At 35.3% G+C, this 8863-nt stretch overlaps 1 non-coding gene across 1 annotated transcript; it reads left to right on the forward strand.

The window, feature by feature from the left end:
• The first annotated feature begins 4983 nt into the window (after positions 1-4983).
• Positions 4984-5056, forward strand: TRNAT-CGU (transfer RNA threonine (anticodon CGU)). The gene has a single exon. It is a non-coding gene; the product is annotated as a tRNA-Thr (tRNA).
• Positions 5057-8863: the final 3807 nt, after the last annotated feature.

The following is an 8863-nucleotide window of genomic DNA, read 5'->3' on the forward strand; positions in this document are numbered from 1 at the left end:
GTAATATTTAGGATAAAATGTTGATTGGGACCGTACACTGAACGATGTGGTTTCTGCAACTACAAATCATGGATTTGAGGATATTTTGTAACAAAACAAATAAAATTGACCTTCTGTCTTCAAAAGAAGCAACATTTATGCAGGTTTCTTTATATTTTTAGTAGGTTATTTTACGACGCTGTATCAACATCTTAGGTTATTTAGCGTCTGAATGAGATGAAGGTGATAACTCCGGTGAAATGAGTCCGGGGTCCAGCACCGATAGCTATCCAGCATTTGCTCATATTGGGTTGAGGGAATCCGAGTCATTATTAAGCTGAAAATTATTAGTTACATAATTGAATCTGTACTTAATGAAATTTAATTATTTCGAAATCGCAAACCAAATAATATGTAATCATAAGTTACTAGCCTAATGATGAAAACATAAAAAATAACTATATACATCTTTATTACGCAACTTTTAACACTGTATCACTTCGGAAAACGTATTATTTGTCTTTCTTGTGTTAAATTTTATATTACCTTGTTAACATGTTTCAGCCTGTTATTGGCCATCATCAGAACTGATTGTTGCTGGTCTTGGCGCCTTTTGTTTTGTTTCCTGTGGGGGTGTATTTGTGTAGTGTAATGTGGAGTCCAAGAAAGTGTGTGTGTTCTGAAATTGAGTTGTGTTGAGAATTTCATTTGGGTGTGTTTTTGTGTCTGTATATTTCGTACGTATATTACGAAATATACAGACGCACAAAAACACACCCAAATGACATTCTGAACACACAACTCAAGTTCAGAACACACACACTCTTTGATTGCACATTACACTGTATAAACACACCCCCACAGGAAACAAGAGGGGCCAAGACCAACAACAACCAGTTCTGATGATGGCCAATAGCAGGCTGAATCATGTTAACAAGGTAATATAAAATTTAACACAAGAAAGACAAATAATACATTTTCCGAAAAAGTAACTGAATGAAAAGAAATGCCTCTTGAGCTGAATTTGAAGTGCAAAATGTAAAATGTGAATCTAGGAAAGGAAATTCATGGTGGTGGTCTTAAAATTTCAATTGTTAAACTACAAGAAAGCACCGAGAAAACTTAGTGGCAGACATAACCTTGTGTAACAGGCAATCTAAGCTCTATGTTGTAACTGTTGCAGTGCTGATTAGCTATACGAATAAAATACCTTCATTACTGTTTTTTTTCAATATCGTGTTATCTGTGTAAGCTTTTAAATACCAACCAAATTCCAGGAACGAAGCAACTACCAGATATTAGTGATTGTTAGGACAGAATAGATAGGGCTTTTGAGAGATTATTAAATGGTGATGTGGAAGATATAATAGTGAGGAGGATGGAATTAGCGAAGAAGGAGAGGGTTAAAAAGTGATTGCAAAAAAGTCAGAAGAAAGTGTAAGAGTGTAGTAAGTTAGACATAGAAATAACGAACAAAAGAGACATAGATACAATGAATAAAAGAGAATTAAAGTGAAAGAACATATGAACAAATGAGAAGTGAAAGAGAGAGAAATTGGAAGTGTAATTAAGTGAGTTATATAATTCATGTGAATCAATGTTGTTGGTTCAGAGTAGCATCAGGTGTACTGCAACTGTAGAAGTTTTCTAGATATAAATATACGGAAAGAGACAATAAAGGAGGAAATTTAGGAGTGTAGCGAAGATAAAGAAATAAGTACGTAAATAAATAGAGGATAGACTAGTAAGGAAATAATAAGTGATGTAAGCGTTGTAAAATTTAGAAAATGAAAATGTAGACAAATAATTTAGGAGAAAATAGCTGGAAAAGAATGATTAAGAGAAGGCAGATTTGAGAATAGAGAATTAAAAAATAGTGCAAATTATTAAGGAAATAATTATATAATATATAATAGGAAAGCGACAAAATGGAAGAGAGACAGTCTAGTTATGAGAGAGAATAGAAGAGGATAGACAGGGAAGGATAGATTGTAATTCAGTTAAAACTGAAGAATAGGAAGTAATCAGGAAATACTTAGCAAATGAATATATGAACATAAAAAGGTGGTGTGTGGGTATATATATATATGTGTGTGTGTGTGTGTGTGTGTGGATCGAAAAGCAGAAATCTAAAAGTCCACCATAATTATGAATTGCAAATTTGGCTGACAAATATCTATATCAATATCAATAACCAAATTCTTCTCTTAAACAAGATACGAATGCATAAAGAGCATTATGTAGCCACCAGAATCTAAATCTAATGAATCAGAAAGGACCCGAGTCACGGTTTTTTTTAAATGAAATTCAGTTATGAGCAGATTCTGAATCTCTGGATGTATATTGACTTTTGTGCATATAAAAGATCGCAATCTACTGAGATCTAATATTGAAAACATGGGATTGAATTTCTGGTTGAGTGCAGAAAGATCCGAAGTCCAGGACTACGGTCCTTTCTACATTCAAAAGTTGGCTGTCAGATGTTTCGCGAACTACGCATATTTTGTTGGAAATTTCATGGTGCAGGAGGTGCAAGGAACACGTGCTAGATTTTAAATAGTGGTGGTCATTACTGTATAAAAAGTCTTGCATCCCAGTAAAAACTTCTCCTCGCTCTATTGCAAGATTTTATCCATTGTATCTACATTTAACCAGTGTGTCTATGAAAGTGAAAAGAAAGCTTTGGTTACTGTCTATGAGTGTATTGGTGGCTTGAACTTCAGCACATTACACCTGTCTTTATCTCAAAAACAAAATATTGCTCTGCCTGTGCGTATAACCAGGCAATGCAGTTCCACTCAATGTACAAAATGTCTTATATTAAAAAATCAGCTGCCTTTGTGTCAGAAACTGCCGAAAACTAAATTCTGGAATGATATATTTCGATGGCTAACGATGGAATGGAGATACAAAAATATAACAAACAACTTGCAGCATTTTCTTAAATACCTAAGGCACCACTTCCAAAATTCTTCTTAACCAATTTTGAACGAAATTGTATTAGCAGTAGTTACAGAATTACTCCATTTTCCCTATAATTCTATTCACACATAGTGTTCCAAACTTCGTTTTACCCCTTTATTTTAAACGTTAAAATCTAAGACTGCTATTTCCTGGTAAACATGTTGCTTCTAACAATCTTCGTATCATGTTTTGCACGATTAATGAGTATGCAAGAAATCTGATATCATTTACAATCTAGAATCTACCAGGAAATAACGTTGACGGCAGAAGTTCACTTCTTTTCACGATGTTCCCTCTAGCTTAGTGGCACAATAATTTTAATCTCTGTACATGTAAAGATACGCCGAAGGAAGTACCGTTATTAGTAAGGGTGAAGTTCACTACAAAACTGAAACAGAATGGTACAGATGTATTTTCAAAACATTTAAGGAAAGAAAGAATATTGAACAGCCTGCTTTAAATGTCTCAACCGAAAGTCTGAAATGTTTCAGCTTTGCTTACAAAGCATTTTGTTCATGAATGGTTGCTATTCTCTTTCTGTGAAATCATTTTTCGAGGCCCATGGTGTAACCCATTTCATTAAGCCACAACAGATCTTTAGGATGTAACAGGACCTCACAGACAAACTACTGTATGTGAAATGATAGGCTACAAATAAAGGATCATTTTCTGTTAGAGTACATATTATGTTCAATGGAACGTTGTTCATGAGTTATGTGTCATTTTTAGAAGAGCATTCCGAACGCCCTTGTTGCATAAGTGTGCGCCAAAGTCCATATACAGTATCTCCGTTCCGGAGCAACAACGCCGTAAGTGCAACATAGAAAGTTTTTCAGGAGAAGCAAAAAACACATTCTTATTTACATATAAATACGTGTATAAATAAATAATAAATATTTGAACAAAATATTGACAATCAAAATCAAGCAAAATATTATAATTTTTGGTTACGCATTTTTAAATAATACTAGTCAGATGCGGGTGTTTTTAGTATTCACCGCAATTTTGCAATTGCGGAATATCGACATCATCTCCATTGCAATGTTGTAGTTTATTAGTGGTCTTTTTAATTCCTGCCGCACTGCAATATGTACGCAGGTTTGTTCCGTGTAGTGCGCCTTTAGTCCGCCCTGCAACACTGTACTGTCCGCCCGAGTGGTTATGTTGCAGGATTGTCGAAACGGGGGAAATCATCTGACAGTTGCGTAATGTGGACCATTTCTTTAAATCAGGAGTCGGAAAATTAGTCATTGCGATTGCAGGAATGGTGACGTCATTAAAGGCAACCCGCCATACACATGACGTACGGGTTCGGAGGATGGGTTGCTTACTCCGTAGTGGCGGTGTGATACAAACGAAATTCTCTAACAGAATTTTGATTTGATTTATGTGTCATACATAAATACAGACTGATAGAGTTTTTACATTAGCTTTTCTTCTTATTCTTCACTCCAGCTCGAGTGTTAGCAGTATCGCATACATCTAATGTTAATTCACAAGTATTTACTTTCAACAGAGCACAGAAGTTTTCATCTGTTAATCGCGATCTGCTTTTAGATTTTATAATCTTCAGTTTTAAAATAATTGCTCCAAATAAGTTGAGCCAAACATATTAATAATACTCTCAGCAAATGAATGGAGAGACGGAAGTTTTGTCACCTCAAGTAGTATAAATAAATCTAAACCAGCCTTATTTTCGAATTGTGGCTTCAAAAACGTGTTTATGTGTAAATTCGCAACTTCCATTAAATGTTAGAGGAGAAAAAATCGCTCCGGTGCCAGGGATCGAACAACAATTATTACTATAACAGATAAATTCTGTAGGGCAAAAAATTAATCTTTACTTAGATTCTTCGACCAACAGTGCATATACCTACTGTGGAATCCTGGCCACTAAGTCACTCAGTTGAGTGCGCTCCTTGTATAACAGAAGTTGACTTAATATAATATATCAACATATACTGTTGTCGAACTTGGAGTAAGACCAAAACGAGAAACACACTAGAGGAGAGGGATTCGATCTGGTGCTGTGGATTGAACTTCTGTGTAGCTCAGTGGTTAGAGCGCTTGGTTCGTAGAACCAAGGACCCAGGTTCGATCCCCGGCGCAGGAGCGAATTTTTCTCCTCTAACAGCAATAGTATTCTGAAGCTAAAAATGTGTTGTGAATTCCATAGTTGCTTCGTACAGAATTTTTTTTTTAATTTTCAAATACAAAATTACATTTTTATTATGCATTTATCACAATAATTGTTACAAATCACGCCATTTTGTAAATTCTTCAAGACTACATTCAGATGCATAATTAAACTGTAAAGGATCGAGTTCCTAATGTCGTATGATTTGTAACAATTTTTTTTGATAAGTGCGTTAGAAATCTGTACAAAGTAATTAACAACACATTTTTAGCTTCAGAACAGTAGCCAATTAAAGAAATGATACTTCTGAATCGTTCAGTCTTTATTTGTAACATTCGTTTACCCTTAAAACTGAAGAAAAAAGGCATTTTATTAACAACTTCATATTATTCCGGGGCCGGGTATCGATCCCGGGACCTCTGGTTGAACGTACCAGCGCTCTCCCAACTGAGCTACCCGGGAACTCCACCCGACACCGTCTCAACTTTTCCCTTTATATCCACACAACTCGCGTGGGCTGACGAAACGCCAGAGACCCACATCGAGTGCACACAAACTCTGTGTGACTTGGAATTGTGGTGACGTCACTGTGTACGTTAACAGAAAACCACAATTCCAAGTCACACAGAGTTTATGTGCACTCGATGTGGGTCTCTGGCGTTTCGTCAGCCCACGCGAGTTGCGTGGATATAAAGGGAAAAGTTGAGACGTTGTCGGGTGGAGTTCCCCCGTAGCTCAGTTGGGAGAGCGCTGGTACGTTCAACCAGAGGTCCCGGGATCGATACCCGGCCCCGGAACAATTTTTCCCTTGAAATTATTCAAATCTGCTTTACAGGAAGCTTCACCTGAAAGACTAGATTTGCAAATTCATATTAATGTAACTGAAAATATTGAGATCAGGACATATGTTTATATGACATTTTTTGCTCAGAATGTCTTCGGAAATAAGCTCCGTAAGTGGTGGTAAATCGCTGTGTATATATGTATATGTAAAAAAAATGTAAAACAAAACTTAAAATGTCCATTTTTTTTTAAATTGCTACGAATATGCGTCTCTGTAATAAACGAAGATTTTTCTTCGGTAAAACTGTATGCGAATCGATTGAAAAAAGTAATCTTTAATATTTCGCCATAGAATATATTTTATTCATTGCAGTGAAGTAAGTTTTTGGGATCTGAAGTATATTTTCATATATTGGACATGTTAAGTTTTAAAAAAAAGCTCCTCATATGTGCTCACTTTGCTAGTCAGATCGTTAATATATTTTTCCATTGTAGGGTACTGAAACTGCGGAACTTCAAAACGAAGATTGGATAACAGAGTTGGCTTTCCTGTGTGACATAACTTAATTGAACATATTTTAAATTGGTTGAATTGATTACCTCCGTGGAAAAAGGTTGGTTGCATGAAATTCTTAAATTAGTTGAAACTAAATATTTCACATCTGCTGCTTTACTACACAGTACAAATTATGGTCCACGTCTATTATAATTCGATAATAAAATTTCATCCAGAGTTGACTACTTTAAGCAATGAAATTTTCAGATCCAGAATTAAAAAATTTATATGACAGACTTCCCTGTATATATATTATGTACCATGTATTGTAAAACAAGTTTATTTCTATCCTAAGTGTATTTTTCTATTTTATCTTGGTTACTATATCAACATGACCTACACTAATTATACTACTAATAATAATTTAATATTAATCCATCAATCTCAACATCGTCTCTTTTTTCACTCAGTTATTACTAGTATTATTATTTACTAATTTTATTATCATCTTTATGTGAGCTATTTTATTAAGTATTTTGTCTATAAATTATGTATATCTATGTAACGGAACTGTCCCCGAACACGAGCTTTGCTCTTTCGGGGTATTTTAATGAAACGTTTTTATGTAGGCCTATATGTTATTATTAAATAAAATCTAAATCTAAATCTAAATCTAAACATGTTGCCCAAGTGTTACAGCCTCATTCCACGGAGATACCCAATTGGCGTCTTGAAGGAAACGATCATATGTATGATATGGTGTAGGCTACACCACTGCTTGTTTACGTTTGAACGCGTGCTGAGTGAAAGAGGGAGGATAGAAGCAGGCCGACTTTCTTCTTGCCTCTCTGACGGTGGTAGTACGTCATAGCATCAGCCGGTGAGCATTTGCCGACACCTGCTTCAAATTATTTTAAACAGTTGAATATGGTGATATGTTACGATTTATTGTCACTCAACCAGTAGGACTTGCTGGGCCTTCACATTCCTGAAACAGTTGAATAACATTACGTAAACTTCCAATTCCATATAGAAAATATTTTCAGAAAAGACCGTAACAGTCCAGCCACTAGCCTTGACAGAGAGGTCAGCAGAAACGGGTTGGGGAAACCGGGATGCGACTTACGTAGGTTTGTTTTTCTGTGTAGTGCGCCTTTAATCCATCTTAATAGCCCTCCCCACTGCAATACGTACTGATTCATAAAATTATCTCAGAATTATTTCGCGTAATTTTATGAATCGTACTTGTGTTTATATGTCAAGCAAATTTAATACAGATTAGTTTCATTGCATTAATAAAAATTTGATTCTCAGGACACAAGAATTGCACTTTCACCAGCGATATGTTCTTTAACAAACAAAAAAATGGTCTTCTCTGTGCGACCTGTCATTTCTCAAAGTTTTTCGGTGAGATTACACTCTGTATAAAGTTCACAGTAGGATGTGTTAACGATAGCTTGTACGGCCTGTACTATACTGTACTCTATATTGTTCCATTGTCATTTTATCGTACGCAAAGAAGATATTAAGGTAGAAAAACGTTAGAGTGGTTTTTGAGTATATGTGTAATTAATTAGTAGAGATGGTAGATTTTAGCAATTTGAAATAAATAACACTATAGACATCAAATTAAGCATTATATAGCATTTTAAAGTCAGAATTTATCATTTTGTTGTGTTTTGGAATGGAACATTTTTATATGTAATTTTGTGGTTAAAATTGAAGAACAGTGTGTTAAAAGATACATTTTCTACATAAAATTCTCGCAAGTAAATAAGTAAAGCTCCATATCAAATTATAAGAAATTATTAAGAAATACTCCAAACGATATGGAGCTGCTAACACAGAGGCCTTTATGCATTTAACATTAAATCAATATAAAGGACAAAGTCCCCACCTATGGGATAACGGTTAGCGCGTCTAGCCGCGAAACCAGGTGGCCCAGGTTCAATTCCCGGTCGGGGCAAGTTACATGGTTGAGATTTTTTCCGGAGTTTTCCTTCGACCAAATATGAGCAAATGCTGGGTAACTTTCGGTGTCGGACCCCGGACTCATTTCATCGGCATTATCACCTTCATCTCATTCAGACGCTAAATAACCTAAGATGTTGATAAAGCGTCGTAAAATAACTTACTTAAATTGAAAAAAATATGAAAGACAAAATTCGTTTTATTTCATTTGTAGACACTCATTTGAATTTATCATGGAAAAAATTTAAACGTTCATTTTATTTCATTTGGTGTTCTGCCCAGGAGCAGGTCTTTCACTGCAAACCCAGCTTTCTCCAGTCTTCACTATTTTCTGCCTTCCCTTTGTTTCCTCATATGATCCATATATCTTAATGTCGTCTATCATCTGATATCTTCTTCTAATCGAATTATTCTCCCGTTCATCATTTCTTCCAGTTCATAATTCAGTAGGCAGTTTCTTCTCAGCCAGTGACTCAACCAATTCCTTTTCCTCTACCTGATCAGTTTTAGCATAATTCTTTCTTCAGCCACTC

Source organism: Periplaneta americana, chromosome 10 (genome assembly GCF_040183065.1).
Source record: "Periplaneta americana isolate PAMFEO1 chromosome 10, P.americana_PAMFEO1_priV1, whole genome shotgun sequence".
Lineage (NCBI taxonomy): Eukaryota > Metazoa > Arthropoda > Insecta > Blattodea > Blattidae > Periplaneta > Periplaneta americana.